We start from the raw sequence: 27013 nt of genomic DNA, 5'->3' as shown, positions 1-27013 counted from the left end.
AAACCCATTTATGAGCCGATCAACTCCCCTCTTGGATCTTACTGTCATCTCAAGAGCTGATTCTAAAAAGTAAAGTAAAGTAAAGGGAAAATAAAAAAGGGCATTTTAAAATGTTGGGTCTGAGGGCTGCTGCTCTGGAGCTCAGCTTCAGGAGGAGACGTCCGGTGTTCCGGTCACACAGACGACAGGTGACACTGTGCAGCTCCCAGGTGTGAATCCTGCTAAGTGTGTGAATATAAAGTGCAGCAGTGAGGAAGAGTCAAATATTTGCCCAGCTGAGGAAACCTAAATGGAAGTTTGTGTTTTATTCCAGTGTGTGTGTGTGTGTGTGTGTGTGGTCATCTATATATGCATGTCTGTCCTTTTTTTCAACCTGAGACCTTTTGCATGTCCCACTTCTCCAGACAGCAGCGACGACCTTACAAGATGTCAGAGTCGATTCATATTAACACTCGAGCTGCTTCCATTAATCCCACTGACGGCAGCAAACATGCCGGGCGTCACTTTCAACATCGGTAAGTAACAAGTGAGCTGTGTGCTCAGTGCAGCACACGGCCGTCCTCCACCCACCTGTGGTGCCTGAAGCAGACACACAGAACACACACACACACACACATGCACAAAGCTGTAACACACAGAAAACACACACTCAGATGGGTGAAAGTCTCACACAGGCTGTGGTCTGGTTTTTCATGTGAGTTTCAGAGAGTTTCTCCTGCTGATCAGTGTTAAACTGATGTCGGAGCTTCTAGCAGGATCAAACAGGCTGATAGAAACCCCTCCAGACACACTGAGGCACATTAGCTCACTGATCGCTCTGATTGTTCAGCACCAGATGTGTGGATGATGTCATGAGGACCACCTGAACGCTTCTGATCAAACTCTTTGTCCTTTATGTGACTTTGCTGCCTCTAATGATTGAAGTTTACAGCCGTTACAGAGACGTGGTCGAGTCACGACGAGCGGCCGTTTGATTAATTGATCCTTCCGACCCCAGCGGAGCCGAAGTTCTCCTTTTTTACAAACTAATGCTCCACATTTCATTTGTATTCTGTTTGGTCGTAGTTTCACTGAAAGTCTGTCCGCCCTTGGTTACAGCTGGACAGTGAGTGCAGGCGCTGCCTTCAGGAGCCTCTCAGCTGGAAACAAGGAAGGAAACCAAATCAGGTTTGTTCTTAGATGTGACCAGTCCTGGGTACAACAGGAACACTTAGAGAAGAAGGTAAGGCTGTTTTGTGCCACATGTAAGTGAACATTCTCATGGAAACCTTAAGGTTTTCTCCTGGTCTTGGTCTTATACTTAAACTGCTGCACAGAAGACCTTAGGAACCTTAAGGTGTGTCTGATTCTGTCTTCATTTATACAGATATAGACAATGAAGTGTCCTGAGCAGGGGATCCACGACCAGGAGACCCTGATGGCTGATTTTACATTTAAGATGTGAGCAGTCAGGTCGGATCACTTTGCTGTCCAGCTGTGCTCCTCCAGCTGTGTCTGCTCTGAGGTTTGATGCTCAGAGATCTTTCCACAGAGTCTCAGATGGCCTCGTCTTTAATGCTGCTGACACCTCAGCAGGATTCAGGCCAGTTTCCTGTTCGTGTCTTCACCCACAAACTGCATCCTTCCCCCTCCTGGTTTCATTACTGTGAGGTGCTGACGGGTATCAGCAGGTCACTTTAATGCAGTGAATCTCTTTACATTTCACATCTGTCTGTGCATCACCCTTAAGTTCTCCTTGGCTGAGGGAGTTACTTAAGCTTTAGTCCCCTGGAGTTTTCTGAAGCAAAAACATTTAAAGCACAATCTCTTTTCAGAATTAAAGGCTGCAGATCAGTCGGCGTGTCTTTAGTCTTCAGATTCAGCTGAATCCTGTTTCACAGCTAAAAGTATTTAACTCCTTCAGAATCAGATTCATCCTCCTCAGTGTGTGTCGGCTGGACTCATCACTGTCTGCAGGATCAGAAACACGACCTGTCAACTGACTCACAGACACAAACTATGTCAGTTACATTGTGTCTTAAACACGACTTTCTTTTTTCACATAATCTCAAAGTTTGGGAAAATTATCCAGATGTTCACAGCGGTTGTGTTTGCATGAGACAAAGCACGAGAAGTAAAGCCTTTAATCGTACGTCCTGGAGTACGGAGTCGTGCTGCTCCTGAAGTGTTTCCCCACTAACAAAGCCGATGACTCATTAATGTTTCATTGAGGAGGTGGTGTTTTACAGCCCTCTATGAGGAAGTGGCCTTTTCACCGTGACACCCTTCCCACCCAATACTCTGTCCTCACAAGATGTGAAGAGCTGTTTGTCTTTGTAATGTCTCTTTCTCTTAGCTGGGCTGTTGTGCCTGAGGTCATCACAAGTATTACAGGAGTACACAGGCAGCAGAAAACACCCCAGGCTTGAAAGACTGGGTCAATTACACGAGGAAGGCGGCCTCATATGAATCCACGCTGATCAGGCCGACTGACAGGAACCACAATAAGGGGAGATATGACTGCTGCGTCTGTTTTCCTGGGCAGCAGCTCTCTGACTGGTCTGCTTTAGCTGAGCTAGAACACAGAGAAACAGAAGCACGGAGCAGCCTTTTCAGCATTCATCAGGTGTACTGACTTCACCTGCGTTCAGGCTGTGCTTCATGACAGCAGAGCTCTACACTGTTCCTTTATTCGTCCCACGGTGGGGAAAGTCAGTGTTACAGCAGCAAGTGAGCAAAAGTAACTCCACTGAAACAATAACTAATGAACTAGCGGGCAGAGATGCACACAAGTATAAAGATAGGGACAAGGTACACCGGGGGAATAACAAGAACTATAGAAAAAGTATTGCATCTATTGAGCGATGATGTTCTGAATAGGAATATTGCACAGTTCATGTATATTAAAGTCTGACAGCTGCTGAAGGAGCTCTCCAGTGCTGGCAGTGTGTCCTTCAAGGTGGGGGGGTGGTGGTGGTTCTGTCTCATGGATGAAGGCTTCCGAGGGAAGATTAGAGTGTTCATGTGAAAAATGATTTGGGTGCTCTGGCGAGAGGTAAAATACAGATTCACTACTAGTCCATCAAATCATTCTCCTCCTCCTCTTCATCATTCTCACCACTGAGTTACTGTTGATTCAGTCTGTACTCACAGATCATAACTCTTCTGTATTCGGTCACTTGTATCGTGTTAAACTTTGATTCAAATGTTATCAAACATTTAATCTGATACAGTTTTGAATCAAGAAGCTCGTGAAAACTAAAGTGTGTTAAGTTGAGTAGCTGCTGTACGATCTGATATAATATATTATGTCTCATGTCATCTTCAGGATGTAGCTCGAGTATCTGGAGTTTGCACTGAGCAGCTGTGTCGTTTAGATAAGCAGAAGGTTCGTCACGACTCAAGTCTGAAAAATCTCATCAGGACATTCCTGTTTTCCTTGCAGGGCATCTGGTCGCCCTGGGGAGAGGCGGAGAGGGACGAGCTCACGAGCAGAAGGGACTCGAGGTAGAATCGCTGCTAGTTCGTGTTGAAAGGAGCCACTTGAGGTGATTGAGACACCTCCCTGTGGATGTGTTGTCACCACGCTGAACCTGGAGGACACCCCAGGGCAGACCCAGGACACATTGGAGGAATTACACCGTATATCCCATCTGTCCTGGGAACACCTCGGGGTCCTTCAGGAGGAAGCTGAGGAGAAAAACATCTGCACGAGCTTACTTACACTGTTTCCACTGAAGCAGAGCGCTCAGTAAGCAGAAGGAAATGGGGGGGTTGATGATTGTGGGACAAAGAATTAGATTCTTGCAAAACCGATGGAAAATCCATAGATTTTATACGTCAACATCATTTTGTCATTTTGCACTACATTGTTTTCGTATGATGTTTTAATTTCTATGTCATGTTGTGAGAATAAAGACGAAGAAAATGAATCATCATTAGGGGTCTTGGTAGAGACAGATTAAACAGAACAGTTCATCAGGTTTTATGATGTTTGTCCGTCTCTTGGGCCTAAATCCAGTTCTTGGCATAACCTGATTTATACCCAGACTGTTCTTAGGAAGTCTGGACAGCAACAAAAACATGATGTACAGTCTTTACAAAGCAGATCCAAGCCACATTTAGAGGTTGTTTGAGATGTGATTCCTTTCAGTGCTCACATCAGGTTTCAAAGTGTTTGCGTCACTCACAAACACAATGAAGATGAAGATGTGAATCAGGCGGGGGTTTGGGCCGGAGAACCCTCGAGACATTGCAACAGACGGCCTCTCATCCACCTCCATCTCATCTAATGACTTTACCCACTGTGACGTGTTTTCACCAGGTGTGGGAACACAAACTGTGTGTGTGGGTGGGATGAAACAATGGATGTATTAAAGTAAAGAGAAAGAGTCATATCCTGATAGAGGAAGAGGTGTAAAAGAAGAAACAAAGAGTGCAGAAGAAGATGAGGAGGGTGAGAAGAACAGGAAAAGAAGAACACGATGAGATGAAGGTGTAGGACATGTGGGGGGATGGAGAGAGGAAAGGAAGAGTATAGAGACAGTGAGAGGAAGGCAGGTGAGGAGGAGGAGGATGGAGAACAATGTGTCACACGGGGAACCAACAGATTAGTTCACAGGTGCGACATTCAGGTTTTCTCTGTGGATTAAACACCTGCACATAAACGATGTGTTCAAGTGTGGAGAAAGTCTGAGCTGCTGTCAAAGTGAACAGACATCTTAGAATAGTTCCTGTACCTGTGTGGACAGATCGCCTCAGCTCATCCAGGCACACCAGCAGACCCTCTTCATAACTTCATCTGCTGCCAAGCGGCCGGTTTCAGGGGCCTTAACTCTGCTAATGATGAAATGAGATGAATGTGCACCGGCTCGTGTTCAGGCGGCGTCCAGTTCAGAGAGGCTGGAGAATCCTGAGAGCATCAGAACTGGGGAATGTTCTAGTAGGTGAGAGATGAGAAAAAACAATTTAAACAGAGTGATGAGAGGCAGGAAGGAGAAATGATGAGTGGAAATAAAGAAGGGGAAAATGGAGGAGGAGGAGGAGGGAGGATGATATGAGCCAGAGGAGCAAAACTGAAGAGAGGTTGAAGAAGGAAAAAACATTAGTGGAGAGCAAAAAGAGAAAAAGACAGGAAATGAGAATTAGAAAAGAGAGGGACAACCAAGAAGAAGGAGAGAGGGAGAGGAGGATGAAGAAAAGGAGGGGAGGAATGAAACTGAGGAGGAAGAGACGAAAGAAGAAGAGTTACAATAGAATGACTGACACATGAAGAAGAAGGAGGCTGCAGGAGTACAAAGCTTCTTCTCTGTAATAAAAGAAGCAACAGTGGAAACAAGTAAACAAAGTCCAATTCAATAGATGCCAAAGGAACGATTAAGGAGAAGTAGACGGTGGAGGAAGAAAAGGAGGAAGAGGAAGAAGAAATGGAGACCACTTTATTGTTTTTCCCCTTCGCTTCCAGAAAGTGAAGCTGATGTGCAGCTCATTTCACCACCAAACAAACAATTATCTGCTTTCCCTGAAGAAAACACCCACATAATGGAATCTGTTTCCACTTTAATAAATGACATTCGTCTCCATCTGCACAGCTTCCTCTGGGCCTCCGTCAGACTTCACCTGCTGAGAGGATCTTAACTTTATTCATTGCTCTCCGGACAGAACTGGTTCTCTCAGCTTCGGCTCCTCGTCAGATGGTCTTGATGATCTTCTCTGACGTCACCTTGAGGTCTTAATTCCCAGTGCATTGTGGGTGATTTCATGGCCCTGCTGTGACACAGCCAGTGACCGTGCCAATACCAACATGGTGTGTGTGTTAACATGTTATCGACAGCCAGAGACTGATGGGTGAAATAATGGACAAAGACAGAAGAGAGCAGGATGGAGGGATGTGAGAGAAGAGGAAGAGGAAGCCTGTCAACACTTTCAGTCGACACTTGATGAAGAGCTGCAGTTTGCTCATGTGACACTGAATGATTTCAGAAATACATCGCTGGCTTTTTATTCTGCAAATAAAACAATAGTCAAACTTTTCAAGGTCCTATTTTGTCTCCACCTCCTGCTGTCGCTGTTATCCGCTCTGTGAGGTGTCCTGTTGAGGCTCAGCCAGCCGGAGGAAGCAGGAGGGCTGTGGTGGTACGGGCCTGAGGGCCGTGGTGGTACGGACCTGAGCTCTGTGGTGGTACGGACCTGAGGGCTGTGGTGGTACGGACCTGAGGGCTGTGGTGGTACGGACCTGAGCTCTGTGGTGGTACGGACCTGAGGGCTGTGGTGGTACGGACCTGAGGGCTGTGGTGGTACGGACCTGAGGGCTGCGGTGGTACGGACCTGAGCTCTGTGGTGGTACGGACCTGAGCTCTGTGGTGGTACGGACCTGAGCTCCGTGGTGGTACGGACCTGAGGTCCGTGGTGGTACGGGCCTGAGGGCTGTGGTGGTACGGACCTGAGGGCTGTGGTGGTACGGACCTGAACGTTGTGGTGGTACGGGCCTGAGCTCTGTGGTGGTACGGACCTGAGGGCTGTGGTGGTACGGACCTGAGGGCTGTGGTGGTACGGACCTGAGGGCTGTGGTGGTACGGACCTGAGGGCTGTGGTGGTACGGACCTGAGGGCTGTGGTGGTACGGGCCTGAGCTCTGTGGTGGTACGGACCTGAGCTCTGTGGTGGTACGGACCTGAGCTCTGTGGTGGTACGGACCTGAGCTCTGCGTCCTCTTCTACCCAACGCCTCTGTCCGTCCTGCCATGCCGGTTACATCATGGACTACAACCTCTGGTCCGGTGCAGGTCTGGGTCCTCTGACGTGGTTCCTCCCCCCTGTTTCTCTTCCCATCTGGAGTCTGACGGTGAGAAGGAGGCTCTGCCAACACACCTCAATCCTTTTCTTCCCCTCTGCTCAAAATGTTGGTCCTTCAGTTATTACAGTGATCTCACAGCAGAGGAGCTTTTGGCTCTCAGGCTACGTCCAGACAAAAGCAGGAAGGTTCAGTGGCAGGACAGCAGCAGGTTATGACTAATCTATGTTTTTGCAATTAATTGTACAGCTAAGACAGATTCTTCACAGCACACAGCTGTGGATTCAGCAGCCAAACACCAACCACGGCGGGGAAGGGCGGTCCGAGCCCGGAGGCGCTGCTGAAGACACACGTGACCATAACACCTTTAATTTATCTCAGTGTTCACATGTTGTGTGTTCAGCATGTGTCTGTTTGGGTGTTTGTCAAGTAATCTATTTACAGCAGACAGATGATCGAGAGTGTACAAGAGCTTATCTAAGACTATGCTGCTTTATGGCACACTGAAGAAGTGTGTGTGTGTGTGTGTGTGTGTGTGCGCCTAGTTTTGGTTAAAAGTGAAATTGCATGATTAGCGATGAGCACGGGGACGTATATTTTCATTTTCTTTTAATTAACATCTGGAAATGGCATTTCCTGCAATAGAGAGCCCTCAGTCCACATGAAGCTGCTCTTTGTGTCTGATATCTGACAGAATGCTGCTTCACTCATCTGGACACGTTCCAACTTGAGATCTGATTCAACACTGCGTGCATCCTGGTTTCTAATCCACATTAAACTTGGAAAGTAGCTCTAAACTCTAAAAAACACAAACGACCAATTCAGCCTCCACACCTTCATTTCAATATCTGACTTTGTCGGACTTTAAACTCTGTCACCTGATTTCCTGAAGTCCTCCACCCAGAAAGCTCTGAAGGCTCAGACAACAATGATGTTCAGCCCTCAGTGGTGAAGCTGTTGTTTCTGACTGGACCTGAACGCTCCGCTGTGAGGCAGGGGACTTCCTGTGATTACCTATCAAATAAAAGTCCTCTTGTCTCTGGTAGACAGTCAAAGAGCAAATATAAAAACCTTCCAGTTTGTTTCCAGCCTGAACCAAAGGGAACTCACCTTGTTGACAGATCTGTAACCAAACATATGAGCACAGAGGTGATCACCTCAGTCTTTATTTTATTACATTGCCCTGTCTGCCCTTTTTACAGAATCATTTGGGCAAAACACCTGCTCCCCGCCTGAGACACGTGTTGCTGCTCACCTGCACTGATGTTGCTCTGACAACACAGATTTTAAATCCTGTCGTGCCAATAAAACACAGAGTGTGTGTGCTGTATCTTTCTGTGGTGCCTGCAGTTGCCAAAATGGAGCATTTAGATGAATTAGATGTTCTGCACCAGCAGCTGTCTCCCTCTCACACACACATACACACACACACACACACACACACACACACACACACACACACACACACATACTCTCAGGTGAGGCTGATGATGTTTTTTTACCTGCTTCTTGCTGTAACTCAGTATTTAAGATGCAGGAGAAGTTCAGCCCACAGATCACAGACCTGCAGCCTGGTCGGACACTTTACAGCCGGCCTACGTGTGACTACACTCCCCGGCCATGTGAACAGTAGCGTGATGATGTATCGGCGTGAAACTCTAAAGCACATCAGCACCTGTTGGAGACGCTTTGCTGAAAAACCAACTGCTTTTAAATATTTGCTACAATCACTGGATTCAGCACAAACACTTCTTGACAAGTGAATTTACAGAGTTGGACCTTCGAGAGAACAGCGGCTATCATTAGCATTAGCTTTGTTCGGCTTTATTCAGCCTCCTCTGTTGGTGCCACAGAGGACGACTACTTATTTTACAGTTACATCAGTGTGAACTTACTGGGAAACAACCTTGCTAACTAACTTGGAGAGTTTTCGTTCATTGATGGTTGAATTAAATTAGGTACAAGAACCAAATGCCTGGTAGAGAGGAAACAGAGCAGGTTGACAAACACAAGCATCACCGAGCACGACCACACGTCATGGAAACACACAGGCCATGTAGATGTCTGTCAAACCTCTGTCTACAGGGCCAGTAGGTGTCAATGATGCGTCAAACCAGTGTGGAAAAATCTGCCATTTCATCGGCATTTCAGAAAATCTTCCATAACCTCAAACAGTGTTTGTGTGGAGAGCAGAGGTGAAAACACAGAGGAGAAGGTTCTGTTTGGCTGAATGTCCGAGCACAGGTAGAAAAGGCCACAGGTCAAATGTGCTGCAGCTCTTTTTGGTTTGACAGGAAGTCCAGAAAACATTTTGGACTGGAATCCATCTAGTTTGGTATTATTTTCTTAGATTTGAACAGGTGTTGAAGACTGGCCACATAAATCAGTTGTCGCTGTGTGATGGAAGTAAAAGAATCATGAAACAGCCTGTTAGGACATTTATGGAGGCTGTTGGTGAGCCACAGACCAGAGCAGGTGATTTAGCAGTCACACAGATAAGTGAAGTCACCCACAGTGTTTGGGACGATACACTGCCTTCCTCTCTCTCTCTCTCTTCACTGCCTTCCTCTCTCTCTCTCTTCACTGCCTTCCTCTCTCTCTCTTCACTGCCTTCCTCTCTCTCTTCACTGCCTTCCTCTCTCTCTCTTCACTGCCTTCCTCTCTCTCTCTTCACTGCCTTCCTCTCTCTCTCTTCACTGCCTTCCTCTCTCTCTCTTCACTGCCTTCCTCTCTCTCTCTTCACTGCCTTCCTCTCTCTCTCTCTTCACTGCCTTCCTCTCTCTCTCTTCACTGCCTTCCTCTCTCTCTCTCTTCACTGCCTTCCTCTCTCTCTCTTCACTGCCTTCCTCTCTCTCTCTTCACTGCCTTCCTCTCTCTCTCTCTCTCTTCACTGCCTTCCTCTCTCTCTCTCTCTTCACTGCCTCCCTCTCTCTCTCTCTCTTCACTGCCCCCCTCTCTCTCTCTCTCTTCACTGCCTCCCTCTCTCTCTCTTCACTGCCTTCCTCTCTCTCTCTCTCTTCACTGCCTTCCTCTCTCTCTCTCTCTTCACTGCCTTCCTCTCTCTCTCTCTCTTCACTGCCTTCCTCTCTCTCTCTTCACTGCCTTCCTCTCTCTCTCTTCACTGCCTTCCTCTCTCTCTCTTCACTGCCTTCCTCTCTCTCTCTCTTCACTGCCTTCCTCTCTCTCTCTTCACTGCCTTCCTCTCTCTCTCTTCACTGCCTTCCTCTCTCTCTCTCTTCACTGCCTTCCTCTCTCTCTCTTCACTGCCTTCCTCTCTCTCTCTCTTCACTGCCTTCCTCTCTCTCTCTTCACTGCCTTCCTCTCTCTCTCTCTTCACTGCCTTCCTCTCTCTCTCTTCACTGCCTTCCTCTCTCTCTCTTCACTGCCTTCCTCTCTCTCTCTCTTCACTGCCTTCCTCTCTCTCTCTTCACTGCCTTCCTCTCTCTCTCTTCACTGCCTTCCTCTCTCTCTCTCTTCACTGCCTTCCTCTCTCTCTCTTCACTGCCTTCCTCTCTCTCTCTCTTCACTGCCTTCCTCTCTCTCTCTCTTCACTGCCTTCCTCTCTCTCTCTTCACTGCCTTCCTCTCTCTCTCTCTTCACTGCCTTCCTCTCTCTCTTCACTGCCTTCCTCTCTCTCTCTTCACTGCCTTCCTCTCTCTCTTCACTGCCTTCCTCTCTCTCTCTTCACTGCCTTCCTCTCTCTCTTCACTGCCTTCCTCTCTCTCTTCACTGCCTTCCTCTCTCTCTCTTCACTGCCTTCCTCTCTCTCTCTCTTCACTGCCTTCCTCTCTCTCTCTCTTCACTGCCTTCCTCTCTCTCTCTCTTCACTGCCTTCCTCTCTCTCTTCACTGCCTTCCTCTCTCTCTCTCTTCACTGCCTTCCTCTCTCTCTCTCTCTTCACTGCCTTCCTCTCTCTCTCTTCACTGCCTCCCTCTCTCTCTCTCTCTTCACTGCCTTCCTCTCTCTCTCTCTCTTCACTGCCTTCCTCTCTCTCTCTCTCTTCACTGCCTTCCTCTCTCTCTCTCTCTTCATTGCCTTCCTCTCTCTCTTCACTGCCTTCCTCTCTCTCTCTCTCTTCACTGCCTCCCTCTCTCTCTCTCTTCACTGCCTTCCTCTCTCTCTCTCTCTCTTCACTGCCTCCCTCTCTCTCTCTCTCTTCACTGCCTCCCTCTCTCTCTCTCTTCACTGCCTCCCTCTCTCTCTCTCTTCACTGCCTTCCTCTCTCTCTCTCTCTTCACTGCCTCCCTCTCTCTCTCTCTCTTCACTGCCTCCCTCTCTCTCTCTCTTCACTGCCTTCCTCTCTCTCTCTCTTCACTGCCTCCCTCTCTCTCTCTCTTCACTGCCTCCCTCTCTCTCTTCACTGCCTTCCTCTCTCTCTCTTCACTGCCTTCCTCTCTCTCTCTCTTCACTGCCTCCCTCTCTCTCTCTCTTCACTGCCTCCCTCTCTCTCTTCACTGCCTTCCTCTCTCTCTCTTCACTGCCTTCCTCTCTCTCTCTTCACTGCCTTCCTCTCTCTCTCTTCACTGCCTTCCTCTCTCTCTCTTCACTGCCTTCCTCTCTCTCTCTTCACTGCCTTCCTCTCTCTCTCTCTCTTCACTGCCTTCCTCTCTCTCTCTTCACTGCCTTCCTCTCTCTCTCTCTTCACTGCCTTCCTCTCTCTCTCTCTCTTCACTGCCTTCCTCTCTCTCTCTTCACTGCCTTCCTCTCTCTCTCTCTCTTCACTGCCTTCCTCTCTCTCTTCACTGCCTTCTTGTCTTCATTCTGCCTCAGGAGGACCAAAAGGATGAATAAAGGACAAGAACGAAGAATGAAAACCAACCCTCCATGTTCAGGTGACTGAATAGCATCACTTTTCTTACTCTGCAGCTCGTCACCTCCAGTCTGCATCATTACGACCTCCCACCTTCTAGTGTGTGAGTGTGAGATGAAGGTGGTGTTCCTGCCTGAGGAGGAAACAGTCAGAGGGAAGGTTATTAATGAAACAAACAAATGGTGAAAACACTACTGGACCTTGGACCAGTTTCCAAACCACAATGTCAAACCTGCTGCAAGGAAAGAAGCAGAACAACACTGAACATCATGAGGCGGCCGAGAAGACGCCGTCTTTGTTGTGTATTTTTCCGTCTACACTTGCTGTTAAAACGCTGGTTTACAGTTTTGAGGTCAAGGTCAGATGTTCATATGTTCATTGAAACAGGTTTTTCTCTCGGTAATATTTCCTCTGGCTCGTACTGGCCGTGAAAAGATGCCTTTGCTTTCAGCGTGAGTGGTGGGGGCAAGATTAGATTGTAAAGCTAACACGAGGCTGCAGCAGTGTGTCACGCTGTGTGGGCACCTTTTTACTAAACGTCATAAATTGTAAAACACAATAAACCAGAAACTAACACTGTGTTGTCCAGGTGTCGTGGTGTCATTGTGCTGATGGTGATACACCGTCACACCGTCTACCTGCAGGTGTTGGCTCAGTGACCCGAGTGGCGCCGAGTCTGCAGGGATTTCATCCTCAATAGACCGTCTTCCTGACGGGAACAACAAACGACATTTCAGTGAGTTCTGAAGGAGGTCAGACGATGAAAAGCTCCCTGCCTGCGGCGTCACAACACGTGTCTTAAGATGGATTAGGAGGACAGTGTTTATTGTTGTCACAGCAATGACGAAGCTCCTCTTTAACTTTAACCCAAGCCGTGATGTTTCCCCTCAACCTAACCAAGTGGTGTTTGTGCCTTAGCCCACTACACCTGAAGCAGAGCGCCGTCGCCATCAAACAGATCTGTCTGAGGCAGCTGGTTCGCCGCTAGACCAGAATCCATCTGGTTCTGTGTTTGTATGTGATTTGGAGCTGGAGAGACTTTTCTGCTGTAAAGGACTTGAAACGTAGTGTTTGGTTTATCTGACTGGTCACAGTTAGTCTGTGCCAAACGGTGCGACAGGCTGAAGTTGATCTAGACGACACGGACAAACGCTCCAGCCTCCATCTACGTCTGACGGGTCTATTTTCAGAGCGACGTGTGTCTGTTTTTTGGATAACAAGCTTTTGAACCAATGGGCTTTTGTTTCAGTGGGACATTTTTCAGACTATTTGGGAATAATGAGCCTCTGGATGGGCAGCTCCTGTCTTCTGGCTGGAGAACTTTGTTCTTCGTCATCTCGACTCTCCCGGCTCTGATTTCCTGTCACCTTTTCACCGTCAGATATCCCAAAAATCTAAAACGCTGAATGTTGTTCTTATCGTTCAGAGGATTCGGAGCTCTTTCTGTTTATTTGCTGCATTGAAAGGTTTTATGCTTTTTTCTTTGTCCCTTTGTTTCTGCTCAAACAATGCTCACACTTTTCTCACCTGCTCTGTAAAAGCATCATGTTCCGTGGCTCCTGCTAACCACCTCAGTGTTTACTCATTCAAATGTGAACAGGATGACGCTGCTTCTCATTAGCAGCGTATTTTTCCCGCTGATTTTTCGTGCCAGGTGTGCTTTGTGAACTTTAAAGGGTGGCTTTCATCCCCGAGCTAACGTTAATTTCTGACCTGCTGGATTGTTCGTGAGTCATGAAACGTGTAGGTGGAGAAACATGTGGATGGAGGTCTGTGAGTCATCTGGTGGATGGTTGATGGAAAGAGGGGTAGATTGTTCACACATCAAACAAATGAGCCTGTTCATTTATTCACATGCCCATCAGAAGTAGTATTTCACCAGTGGATAATTAGATTTCTAGTTATTCTCCATTCAATAATCCTTTTAATCATTTGCCATTGTCTCACTCACAAATGTTGTCAGGCTAATACATTTTCAGACAAAAGCATTTAGCTGCAAAGATGACATGTCCAATTAGAGCTCAGCGTTGCGTCGCCAGACATGGAAATAATTTTTCCAGTATGAGATATTATTTGAATCTGCATTGTTTTCTTTCCATTTGCATCAAATTACTGTGCACCAGTTATGTCCATATCAGTCACTGTACCCTGTTCACCTGTGTGTCTATATAACCCTTTATGCCTGTAATGTGGTTGATTAAAACAGGAAGGACTTTCTGCACAGAATCTGTCAATGTTCATCAAAATAGAGGTTTACTGAGTCAGAAAGCATCTCAAGACATTTAGAACATTTTGATGTCACGTTGGACCTGCCTGCCAAATGAGTGAATGTAACAGGATGGAAACAATACAGTGGTTGAGGTGGCGTTTGTTACCCACCGCGGCTGGTTTGGTGTTTCTATCTTTAAATGCGGGCAGCCGAAGTGGAGGTGAAGAAGTGCTTCCCCTATAAGAGCCTTTAAAAATAAAACCTCTGTGTTCACTCACAAAGTGCAGCGCTCTGAGTCTGCAGGTATGACCCGTTAACGCCTGGAGCTGCTCAGAGGTCAGCAGGTCAGACTGTGGTTGTATGGCAGCTGCCGGGCTCTCACAGCGTCGAGCTGTGGGGGCTGCCGACAGAACAGAATACATACAGGTTAAAAACAGTGTGTGCCAGTCTAAAAAGTACAAAAGTGCAATGCAATGTTGGAACTGTCTTTTCACAGTGACTGTCTCCAGCTGGACTGATGACGTCGCCGTGAAGCGATGACTTCGTACAATAAAGTCTGTGGTTACATCAGCGACAGTGTCGCACACACCTCTGTTCTTTTTGTGCACATCAACCTTTTCAGTTCTGATTAATTATTGTACACAGCCTCTAACACACTGCAAAGACAGTGGGTGGATCTACAGGGAGCTGGTTCGCGCCTTCCTAGATGTGTAATTACACCTGAGAATCACAAGAGCTGTCGTCATCTCCCCAGGTAACACGAGTAAAAGTGACGTGTCAGTTATGTCAGCTAGTTCGGGATTAGGGAATGTCGTGGTATGACCAGATCGTGTGTGGTATGTCTAGTGGTGGTGCCATCAACGGGTGAATTGACAGAATTATGAATCAAAAGCACGGCCAGAGGTATCGACAGGTTTTCCTTCAAGATTCGCTGATGTCAGATTCATGTGGAGTCCATCCAGTGGCAGGAAAACCAAGAGATGGTCCACTGCTTTATCAATAGAAGGCAGAGTCAAATAACAGGTGTCTTTGGATCTAAAGCCATCAGACGTGTGGCTGTCGAAGTCGTGTGACTCGAGTCGTCACCCTGGTTGAGAAGCAGCCGACCTGATGGCTGCTGGAGGAAACATCACACGTCCTGCAGGACTGAACAGGGTTAAATGCAGACAGCTGCTGCGCTCAGAGCCTCGTCACCAGGACAACAGCGTCAGACAGAACCTAAAAACAGAAGTGTGATGCAAATGTGCGCTCATTATAAAGATCATTATAAATATAAATCATTATACGATGGGACAGGAACAGAGCTGTTCGCCACACTTTCCTATCACTGTCCCACAACAGCTAATTAGCTGCTGCAGATAAGATCCTGCCTGCTCATTTCTCCACTTGTTACGGTTCATGTCGACACGCTCAGGATGGCAGGTACAGATGACAGAATGAAGGTCTGAGCTCAGTGTCTCTTCACTCGACTGGTATGGAGAGTCCTCTTTAATTACAACAGGAAAACCACTGTCTGTCTCTGTTTTACACTCACTGACTCAGTCAGCACGAGCATCATGTCACCTTTCATGTGTCCTATTAAATAGAGAGGAGCCTCCACCCATCCGAGACAGACTTAATTCATTCAATAAGAGTGAAGTACATCACTTTGATTGGAAGGTTTCATGATTTCATTAGTATTATAGTGTACCAAAACTAAACTACTACATGCAAAAAAAACATTTTACTGAACTGAACTAAGAATAAAAACTAGACTCTAGAGAACAATGTTGTTAAAATATACAGGAAATGTCTTTCATTGGAGTTGTTGTCAGTTTGATTCATTGTACAGACACAGACGGTCTGAGGAGAGTGTGAACCTCTTAAATATGTCCCCGACGACGGATTAGAATAAATAACTAACACAGAAACTGACAGAAACTCACCTCAAAGTGAACCCCCCTCTGGGAAACAACTGACAGTAAAAAAGGGGGAAATCGAAAGCAAAAGTCATTTAGTTTAAAGGATGAGGGATGGGGAGGGTTAAATATGTGACATTTTCAGTCCGTCTCTCTTGGAAGACAGTTAGAGTCTCTCAGTCGTACTCAGGATGAGTGACAGAAACACTGAGAGAGCTTCAGCCCGTGAATCCTTTCCCACCGCTGAACAATCAGTGAGTGAAGTGAGTGTGAACGTCATCTTCCCTCCGGCTCTTCGTGGGAAAGATGAAGGTAGAAGTGTTTCTGGACCTGACATGAATATACAGGTGCCTTAAGACTAGCTCTGGTGCTGCTGTGGGATGCTAACACGCTCATGATGACGATGTTTACATGTTGATGGTAAGCAGGTATAATGTTAGCTTGTTAGCATGTTAGCATGCTAACATTTACCAATTAGCAACAAGGAGAGTTTAGCAGCAGGGGATCACTGAAGTGAGACGGGAGAATGACTCCACTCATTCATCCATCCATCCATTCTCTATACCGCTGATCCATCAGGGTCGTGGGGGAGCTGGAGCCGATCCCAGCTGACGTTAAGTGAGCGGTCACCAGGCGGGAGCATGAATATTTATAGCAAATATGGTGACAATCCTTCAAATGCTAATTGAGGTATTTCATTCAAAACCACAAATTTGAATCTCTTAGTGGTTCAAGAGGAAAAGTGATTTCATCACCACAGTCAGTAGGATTCATCGTCTGGGGACCATGAATGTCTTTACAATGTATAATGGAAGTCCAGTAATTGTCTGTACGTGCTGCAAGCTTGGAAAAGAATATATCATCTGAATAAACACTGTGATACCACTGTGAGGTGAAGTAACATAATAAGAAGTAATAATTCCCTGGTGAGCACATCTTTGTTCACGCTGATTCATACTTGCAGACCTTTTTAAAGGTAAGGGTTAGGGTTAGAGCTACATTGAGCTGAAAAGCGACTGTCCATCTCTTTCTAAAGGAGAAACACTTCAGGGGAGCAGACTGCAGCCAACCACTGCAAACGGCCAAAGTTTGGCTTTAAGTTTAAGCGTCTCCAAAGACAAGCAATGTACCGTGAAATGCCTTCATTACCTCGGTGTCGGCATCAAAAGCAGTCTGTGGCTCGCTGAGATCTGCTGAAGTCTTCAGCGGACCCAAATCCTCAAAAACATGTCTGAGGCTGCAGGAGTTCAGAGGAAACGACCTCTTAATTTATAATAAGAAAAAAAAGATGCAATAAATCTCTAAATGATGTTTTTTTATGCTGCTGTGATGCAGGTTTTGCCAAATGGATGAATTTATTGAAATAGATGTTTATGGCAGCAGACACAGTGCTGCCTGTGAGCACAGAGGACTGCATGTTTGTGTGCAGCATCAGACCGACGGACACGATGTCGCCTGGATGTGGAGCCCGTCTAATATAAGTGAATGTACGTGAACACAGAACGGTCCGGTGTGATGCTGGGATGTCATGCCGTTCTGTCTCAGTAATTTGAATTCTCCTGTAGTGCTCAAGGGCATTGTTGCAGCAGCTTGTATTTTCATTTTCCTTTGCTTCTAGTTGGGAAGTTCGGGGGGGGAGTTTAGTTCCGGTTAGTTTATTTTGGCATTTCTCTCCCTGAAGCTCTTTGATTGGACGGAATAATAGAACTGCTTCTTTGGACTATCCGTCACGCTGCTCGTCCTATTCAGATGCCATCTCATGGAGTTCAGAGCCTTGGTTTAGTTCCAGTTTGCTTATTTTTCATTGCTCACCCTGTGAATGATTGAACCCAATAATAAACTACTGCTACTTTAAACTGGCGGTCTATCTGCCGGACAGCCTCGAAAGCAAGCGTTGACGAGAGGGGAGTGTTTACTTTTTATGCTATCTGGGCTGTGACAGGATAATAACAAGCCATGTTTCAAGCCAGCACAACCTCTGTGTGGATGCCAGTCTTCACAGAACTGAATCTTTTTGAATTTAGAAATGGAAAATGAAAGGGAAGGCAGCTTTTCCAGTTTTGAGTTGTGGCCGGGGCGGATGTATGAGCAAACACAGTACAAACGATGAAAGTAATAAAAGGCAGCAGAGGCACTAAATTAGGAATTTTGGCCATACAAACATTAAAATGAAATATATAATTCCATGCAATTATATCAGCTGATTGAACTCACACATTAAATGTAATTGAGACTGCTGACCGTAGTGCTGGTTGGAGGATAAATGAGAAATTAAAACGCCTTTGAAGTGGGTTGATATTGGATTATTTGTTCATTTTCAATGCACATATGAAGGTGGGGCCCCGGTCCACTCCTTTAAAGCATTAATAGTCGGGAGGAGGTGTGAAGCCTCATGCTGCCTCCCTCATCTCTCTCCAAGAACTCTGTCTTGTGAGTGTCTCTGTGGACATTAGTGGTGCTGCACTCTGTCGGTCAAACAAACAGAGTCAGAAGGAGGTGTGAGCAGAATCTAAAACAAGAGCTGGACAGAGAAGTCGATCGGCGCCTGCACACACCTGACCAATCGCTGGTGGATTCCTTCATTAGAAAAGAGGTCTCATTGGCTGTTAGTGTGTGATAAGCAGGTCTGGTTCTCCGTCAGTGCTCCACTTCACCACAAAGCTGTTGGATGGTTGAAGGGCGGTAAAGGTCTTCCACACCGGGTCGGCATGTTAAAACGACACAACCGCCAACTGTTGACCCGAAGTTGGAAGAACAATATTATCTAAAACATCACGGTGTCTCCATCGTTCCCTTTTGTTTGTCTGTCTGCAGCCGTGTTTGTTTTGTAGCCACAGGTTAAGATTTGAGAGGGAAGACGATCCGTTGCTCAGATACTCTGAAGCTCTCCAACTAATCCTCTTTCTGTCTTTCTCAGCCTTACCTCTGCACTCACTTCGCTCGAGGAGAAACTTTGGTAGAGCTGAATAATACATATCGGCGTCCCTCACCACCTTCCTCTTGCTGTGCTACCTTGTTGGTTTTTGTGCTGATACCAACCCCTCACAAGCCTGGCGCTCTTGTCCGAGAACATAATCATCAAGTGCAGAGTCCTCTGGAAACTACTCCCTTTCTTTCAGGTCCTCCGTTAGTGTCATCCTCAGTCTTTTGCACATTTGAGATCATCCGGCTAGACAGACGCCAAAAGCAACAAAGGGAGACAACAATAAAGGGAGGAAAGAGACAGCAGAGACGCTGCTGAAAGTTGAGGAGAGACATTAAGGGTCAGACTAAATGGCAGAAAGAAAATCTAAAGGCAGGAGAGGAAGAGCAGGAAGAAAGAAGCAATCAGGAGAGGGAGCTCATTACTGGGGGAAAGATGACCTGCGTGACTCCCTGCACACACTGGGAGTGACTGATCCTTCATGTGATGACCATTTACACTGGAGGAAATCCCACATGGGCTTAACATTGTGGGAGTCAATCAAGGGAAGGTCCTTCCTTTGAATATGATTTTCAAAACGGATGTAGGTCAAACTGCCTGTCAGAGTTACTCCATCAGGACCCTTCAGCCCGGAAAAAGTTCCCCAACTTATAATTCCTTCCTAAACTCTAATTTAGTTCTCAGTGTGCAAATAAAAATAATAAAAAAAGCAGAAAGTATCAGAGCAAATTACTAAATGGTTGAGATAATATCCCCAAAGCCATTTATCCACAGTGAGAAAGTACTTAGCAGCAGTTTAAAAAGTCTTATTCTTAAATGTGGACATTAATATTTCCACCATTTCTGGTTTCAGGGCAACTGAGGCCAACAAAGCTGCTCCAAAGTCAATGGTGCAGTATTTTTTCCTGCCATCTAACAGGTGCATTATTCAGACAGTAAGATCTGCCTACGATGGTTGTCTCACACACAGGGACCAAGTCTGCTCCAGCACTTTCACTTCGTGCACAAACGTTTCCTCAGCAGAAAATCGTTCGCTTCTCCAACTTGCCAAATCCATTTAAGTGTCAGTACACCATGTGTCGCTTTTAAAGCAAAGGGGAGGTCAGACTTCGATTGGTTTAATTCACGTTAAGCCCAAAACACTTCAGAGTAAAACCAAGGATTCTAACCACTGTGAAGACTGCAGCCTGTAGGGAGAGACTGAAGATGCTGGTGAACGTCCTGTTTGGTCCTTGGTTGGTGTCATTTGAGCTCTAACTGTGTGAAGAACTGGTTCAGGGTGGCAGGGGGGGGGTCGTCATCTCTAATGTGGTTTTAATACCCCTCCACACACTGCTGGGGTGGTCACTTTAAAGGTGCCCCTCAGCGCACTGCTGATGAGTAACCAGCTGTCACTCACCACCTGTGCGTTGTCCTGAGGCCTCAGCCAATCAGAAGAGCCCAGACTGTGTGCACGGGGGGGTAGGACTAATGAAAAACACTCAAAGTGTTGTATTGATTGGTTTTTTTGGGATGTTTGGGTTTTTCAGGCGATGTGCTCTCGCTGCACGCTCCTCTGAGCTGCCTGCAAATAATGTTTGTGTCAGAGAAGACACTTCATTTACAGTTTGGAAAAAGTAAGATGAAACTTTATTGATCTCGTGTAGAAACAGAGTCTCTGCAGCAGCAAAAACAAGAGAGTCTGAGAGGGAAAACACAAAATGCAGCTTTTTGAAAAAGTTCAGCGTGGATCTTTTCTGTCACTGCTTGGCTTTGCTCTCCTTCTGAAACTCCATTATCTCCTCCTGTGTTTTGATGCCTTTCATCGCTCGAACAGATATAAACATGCTTCCATCTAAATAAATCTTAGTCAGAGACTCACATCAAGACCATTCTTCTCTCTCTCTTCTCAGGGAGTCAGTTAAATGACATTTAAACATCCATGTACAGTGTCAGAGGGTCACCATGCTCAGTGAGCCTCTGATCCACATCCACCCTGGTGGCGAGGATGTTGGCTGAAAGAGGAACTGATTGTCAACCGACGTATCGTCACGACGACGGTAGTTTATATACATAACCAGTGTGTGACTGTCCTCCATGCTGCCTGCGCTCAGGTTACTGATGTGACCCAGAATACTGCGCTACAGCTAAGAGTAAAGCAACGCCAGCAGGGGAAGATCGTGGCACAGATAAAGTGGTTAAAGGGCACCGATGGAAACAGAAGTGAAGCTGATGCGCTGCAGAGTTTCACAGACGTGGACGTTTCTCCTGGATGAAGTTGAAGTAGAAGACTGGAACCTGGCTTCACGGTCTACATTTCTTCCTGTGGTTAAGCCTCTCCAGTAGCTGCAGCCTTGGAGGGCAACGAGCTCAGTGCCCTCTGGTTGTTGTAGGTTTGGACCACCACACATCTGTTTCTGTCTTCTCTGGTCTTCACAGTCCAGTTATAAGAAAAGAGCATCTTTCCGGCTGGGACTTCTTTAAATAGACCATGACTGCCTCTCCAGTGTGAGTCAGGCACCTTTCATCTGTGTTGCTGTGATCTGAATCTAAAGTCCACTTTCTAGTATCGTGAGTCGTGATCTGTCGTTTGGGCACTTTTATTGTTCGCCTTTATTTTTCAAATGTTACGTCTCGTCTCCCACTTCCTGTCTTATTGTGAAAACTACCTCTCCTCTCATTTCAGGCCGTTTGACTTCCTGTCCTCGTGTGTTTCCCACCTTTGTGATCGTCTGCCCCGCCCTGATTGTTCCCACCTGTTCCCCATCACCTCTTGTATAAAGAGCCTGCGCCTCCCTTTGTCCTGTGCCGGATCGTCTGGTCTCGTTCATGGCGCTAAATCTAGTCAAGTCTGTGAAAGTGTTGTTTGCCTTCTTGTATTATTAAAGTGTTCAACTGTCTGGAAGCTAGACCTAATATCAAAGACAGGAATAAGTGACAGGGATGATGGAATAAAACAGGCCAAACCAGAGTTGTAATAAATAATAACTGTCCTTAGACATGTCAGAGTGTCTAGTCGTGATAATAATGAAGTAAAGTCCGTTAGTGGACACTTCATGGGATTCATCTGAGCAGAGTCCTGCTGTGAAGCTCGACAGGACCTCGCTCCGACTGATCTTCTGATCTGTTTTTGATGACCTCGCACTTTGTCTGAGCGGTGAATGATGTCATCGCTCTCTGTGTGTCTGGTAACCTCTGTAATCCGCTGGGAAATTCATTTCTGTTGACATGCTTCTGAATCCATTCTGCTCTTGTTGTGACAAAGTGCAATTTTATCCATACACGAGCGGAGCCGCCTCTTATCTGCTGTCGCTAAATTGGAATTTAACCTTTCGCGAATAATCTGATGTTGCGCTGCAGATGCTCCCGTCTGCGGCGTCTCGTCCCACAGAACCACATGCTAAGACGTTTCCTCACAGAGGAGCCGATGTGCCTGATGTTCTGCTCTGCTGGCTGCAGGCTCCACTCTCTCAGAACACATTTCATGTTGTCACATTTGTCTCTGTGGCCGAGCGTCGAGGAAGACGCGCTTCGTGCTTCTCCTCCCTCGTCTCCTTGATGAGAATTTGCCCCCCTCTTTAAACCCTCTGTCCTGTTTCTCTCTCATCATCATCATCCCTTCATTTTGGCAGCCTGTGAAGAACTGTCTAAGATATCAATTGTTCTCTTTAGCGCAGATATAATTTGTCTAGAACTCTTAAATGTGTTGATAGACTTCACGGTTGGTGCAGCTTTGTTCAGATCACACCTCCTTGTGACACTTTGGCCTCCACCATCATCTGTTGTTCCCAAAAAGACCATCAGACCACTGCAGCTCAGTAGGAACGCTGCAGCCAGAGATGTAACGACACCCAGGACAGCCGAGCATATTGTTCTTCTTTACTAGTGACTTCTAGGACAGATGTTAGTGCTGCTGCCGCTTCATTTATCACTCAGTCTGCTCATTTCTGCTCTTCTTGAAGAATAGAAACCCAATCAGAGATGAAGGGAGCAGCTGATTTTGACGGACCTGGTGAGACGTATAGAGAGAACATGGGTGCAAGATGCTTAAATAAATAAAAACAATATAGATTTCTGGAATCATTTCATCCTCTGTAGTTTGATCACATGTCGTCCATCTCTTCCCTCCACTTAGCCGCCTTTCCTTCTGCCGGATCTTTCAGCCCGACCACTCCTGCTTGCAGTGCCACTGTTTTGCACTGAGTCTGGTGGACGCTGAGGTTATTGTGTTACCACAGTGTCTCTCTGTATGTACTCTGGCTCGCCGTTGAAGTGGTGTCTCTTTCTGTAGCTTCAGCCCGTCCCTCGGCTCTGCATTTCCTGGAATCACGTCTGGCACAAATGAAACCTCTTTATGTTTGTACTCTCTCTCCCTCTCTGCTTTTATTACTCGTCCCCTCCACTGTCTTTTGATCTGTGGTAATACGGATGATGCTCTTCGGGCCAGCTGGTCGAGCAGCAGCTGAGGGCTCATTTCTGCTGCTTTATGCTCAGGATTTCAGGTTGTTTCTCTGATTTCTCTTTCCTGACCTTTTCAGGCCTCTCTGCTTCAGACCTTGTTGTGTCTCACTCCTCTCTTCTCTTCTTCTCTTCGGCAATCACTCTCAGTCATTTTGACAAAACTGTTGCCAGGAAACATTCGCTGCGCATCTGAAACTATTGAGTCACAAGTTTAAGGCTGAATGTCACAGTCATCAGTTTGTATGAGGTGTCACTGATGTAGATGGAGCAGGTTCCTCCATGGAGCCTGTGTTAGCACTGGAAATAAAAGTTAGATTAAAAATGAAATGAAGGCATTAAAAATATCTGACTGAATTTTTTCTCCATGTCACTGAAATGATCATCTACAATCAGACTATTTCCTTACTTTTCCATGCACAGTATCTCTGGCTGCTTCTTCCAAGCCTGGATCCAGGAAGACGCCTCAGTCTTCCTACTCTGGGCCACGATGCAGCGGCTCGGTGTTATCGGCTCCGTCTGCTCTCAGGTTCTTTTCACATTCTTCATTTCAATTTCAATAAAAGTTGTCAACTAGAAAAGTGCACTCATTAGAGCACAGACCTCTGCCAGGTGCTGAACCACAACCTCATCTAAACCAAGTCTAAACCTAAGCTCGACTGCACAGGGCACCTCTTAAAACACTGACGGGGGGGACACAACACCCGGTAACACCCCCTGCCTTACAGTCAAGATGGTGGCCAAGTTAACAGAAACTGGGATTTATTCACCAAACTTTTCCATCAGTGGTAGTTTCTGAGCCCCGACAGACGAGGTGACGCCTGTTTCCAGCCGAGCTGTTTGCCTGAAAGGCCTTTTGCTCTGGGATTCTTGTTCACAATGTGCAAAAGCATTCAGTGCATGTTAATTCCTGTTGGCAAGCACATTACCCCGTCATGTTGACCAAAAAGTTGCCCAGTGAAGTTTGGAGATAAAGGCATTTCAGCAGCTGGCTGACATCACTGAGTGTTTTACACCAGTGGCTCTGAGGCCGTGTGCCGTGGAGGAAGGCCTGGTGTGCCAAGGAGTTCAGTCCCTCCAATGCTACATTCAACTATTACATACTAATGTGAAGAACGAGTTCTAAATGCTGGAGCACGTTTTGTTAATATACACTCAGCAGCAGTAGCCTGTGTTTTACATTTCATTCAGGCTAACTAGATTAGCACAAAGGTCAGTAAGGACATCCAGTATTCATGAGTCATGAATGGCTTCCAGCGTTTTATGGTGTTTTGAGAGTAGTTTTTTAGTCCATTTGTTTATTTCAGATACAGTATAGCTTCAACATAGTACAGTATGTTCTATATGTATAAGGATGCATCAACAACCATGTTTCACTGAATAAATACGAACCATAACGTCTTATGCAACAAAAGATTTGACCGTCACGTATGTCATCTGTGGCATCTGTGTAATAAGACTCGCAGAAGAGGCAGTTTACCGGCTCGTGGCCTGGACCGCTCGTGTTACCATAGCCACTCATTAAAGCGCCACAAGGCACGCGTGGATTTGGGGAGACAGTCCTTCATTAAAATGGCACAAATGCCAGCTTAGGCGGGCAGTAATGAAATACCATAATAGACCAGAGTCACTGCAGCTCCATTAATGACTCCATCTTGTCACTTCCTCATGAGATTTGCTACAAGCTGTGCAACATTTGAATGAAAACATAATTGATGCTTTGTTTAGTGCTTTGAGCTTTTGGGAATGGTGAATACATTAGCCATGAGAGCGGGGGGGCACAGTTTACTTATGGGGTGGGGAGGGGGGTCATTCAGAATTAACATGCATGTACATGTACGTTTCCTCTCACGTGTCCACTCATGACACCAGAGTCACTCTCGTAGTATACAGACATCCACAGGCTCACAAACAGAACAATCATACACTCGTAAAGACGACTGAGAAGCTCTGGTGAAGAGCTTTCACACACACTAGTAAAGTGTTGTTCATGTAGTATCAGTGACCTTCTTTAGAAACTATTAGAAAGCACTCAGTTACTATTTAAAATGAATTCGTATGAGAGATTTTCAGTTAAAAGCTGAAGCTGCGTCTGTCGCTGGGAAGGAGGAACAAGAAAGTGTCCAAAGCAGCATGGCTTCAGTTCATGGCGTCAGAAGGTGACAGAGCTGGTTGTGTCTGTGAAATAATTACCTCAGGTGAGGTGAGGTGTAAGATGCACATGACACACGGAGAGAGGGAAGAGAGGATGAGTCAGAGAGGAGAGCAGCAGGAAACTGAAGCGGTACATGTCCAGTTATTAAGAATAAAGGCTGCAGCTTCCCGTAAAGCTCCTCTCTTCTTCTGCTGACAGCCGCTGGAGTGGAAACAACAGCAATATGCAGGGGTTAAATTAACTGCTTCCCAACCAGCACATCTGTTACAGCGTAGTCTAATAACAGCAGCACAGATATTCCCTCAGGCGTTTGTTGCCTTGATGCTAAAAACCTTCTTTCCAAGCAGAAAACTGATCAGGAATCAATGAAGGAAACTATAAAGAACCAATGAGGGCACTGGTATCAGTGAAACCTTATCAATACACGCCCCTCTATGTTGAGACATGAAATATAAAATATTCACATGAATCAAAATGAGCTCCACCTTTAGCAGCAGTAACACAGTAAAAATATAAAGTATATTATTCTGAAATGGGACGTCGTGCATAGCCAGTACTTTTATTTTTGTAGATTTAATTATATTTTGATGCTAAAGTACTTTTCAACGCAGGAGTTTTACTTCTCTATAGTATGTCCACAGTGTGCTATTATTAGTTTAAGAGCTCTTTCTCCACCACTATGAGCTGTTAAATTCTAATATATGTGCTCTCAGAGTAAGACTGTGGAGTCAGCTGCTAACACAAATGAGGATTTGTTCAAAGGAAGCATAAAGCAGCTGGTTAAGGTGGCATATCGGTGCTTTCCAATAGTTTCTATGAAAGGTTTCCACTGTGTATTCTGTAGTATGTGAGAGCTCTTCAGTGTGTGACTGTTCACACACACCGAACACATGGACTGACCACAGTCAAGTGTTTTAGGCTGCAGGAGTGAGCGTGAGCTTGACCATGAGGTGTGAGGCAGAAGATCATACAAACAAACCAGTTAATGCAGTTTGTACATTACATCTTTGTATATTGGTATTTATTTTTATTTAACCTTCCTTTTTCTTCCACTCTACCTTTTTTCTGAATGGAGCTGAGGGTGTGTATGTGTGAATTTTCCCTTTGGGGGATAAATAAAGGGCATCTTGATTCTTGAAATCTTGAATCTTGCAGCAGTTTGAGCTGCAGAGGCTGAGACGCAGTAAAAGAACCCCTCTGACCTCCTCATAGGGGAAATGTCTTTCTTCTACATCCGAGAATCAGAATACGACCATCTGTCGTCTTTGTCAAGTGACCCATCAAACATGACTCGTGTCGGACCGTAGAGGAATATATGGACGTCACCTGATAGATATTTAATCACCAATAAAACAAGGTTTCAGACATGTGCAGTTTGTCAAACGACCTCGTGCTTCTTGGCCTTAAAGGTTCTGTCTGTAATAACTATAATTAGCTTCTTTAAGCTCCCTTCATTGTTTCCTCCTTTGTCTGCGCTTCTCTTCAAATCATTTTCATTCATTCACTTTGATTTCATTCATTATTTCCTTCTTTCTTTGCAGGTTTTGATTCGTTTAATCTAAAGTTGATCCTTGCATGCACACTTACAGCTGCACCTCTGTGTGTGTGTGTGTGTGTGTGTGTGTGTGTGTGTGTGTGTGTGTGTGTGTGTGTGTGTGTGTGTGTTTAATGCATATTTCTGAGCGAGTTTTTCTTTTCATAAATAAAAACTCAACTGACCAATGAACTCAGCCCCTAAACACAGCTTTCTTCCAAGAGGATTTTAATGGTGTTTCTGCCTCATTACCTGTCACACTAAACACCCACCAGGC

This window comes from Pempheris klunzingeri, chromosome 18 (assembly GCF_042242105.1).
Source record: "Pempheris klunzingeri isolate RE-2024b chromosome 18, fPemKlu1.hap1, whole genome shotgun sequence".
NCBI classification, from domain to species: domain Eukaryota; kingdom Metazoa; phylum Chordata; class Actinopteri; order Acropomatiformes; family Pempheridae; genus Pempheris; species Pempheris klunzingeri.
Note: the sequence above shows the minus strand (reverse complement) of the source record.